Source organism: Acyrthosiphon pisum, chromosome A2, assembly GCF_005508785.2.
Source record: "Acyrthosiphon pisum isolate AL4f chromosome A2, pea_aphid_22Mar2018_4r6ur, whole genome shotgun sequence".
Classification (NCBI taxonomy): Eukaryota; Metazoa; Arthropoda; class Insecta; order Hemiptera; family Aphididae; genus Acyrthosiphon; species Acyrthosiphon pisum.
In genome coordinates, this window is record NC_042495.1 from 108286595 (window position 1) to 108287110 (window position 516).

A 516-nucleotide genomic window follows, 5' to 3' on the forward strand; every position below is an offset into this window, starting at 1 on the left:
TTTCATGAAATAATGATGTTTACGCGTCATGAAAGGAGGTTATAATATACATATAAGATGCATACAAAAGTTTATATTTTGTAAGGACCGTGGTCGTGGGTCTAGAACGAAAAGGTTCTAAAACGCATTTTTTCAAAAGTCACTTTTTAACTAAAACGGTTTTAGAATACAAATGCGCATCTTTTAAGTTAACATTTATGATTATACGATCATTATTTACAATTTTTTTTTTAAACTAAATGGTTCTAATTCGCAAAAAATGAAATTATAAATACTATTTTATCGAAGTGAAAACGCTCGGTTACTGGAACAAAATTATTAACAATACGTTCGTATGAAAAGGTTCTAATTAAATTAATCACTACCAGTAATAAACCTAATAACTATTACGTTTATACACGTTCAACAAAATCTTACGATCGAGATACAGATTCTAAGTTTCATAATATTGTATTATTACATTGTTTCGTGAAATAAGATTGGTAGGAATGAGAAAGCATTATTCTGAAAAGGATT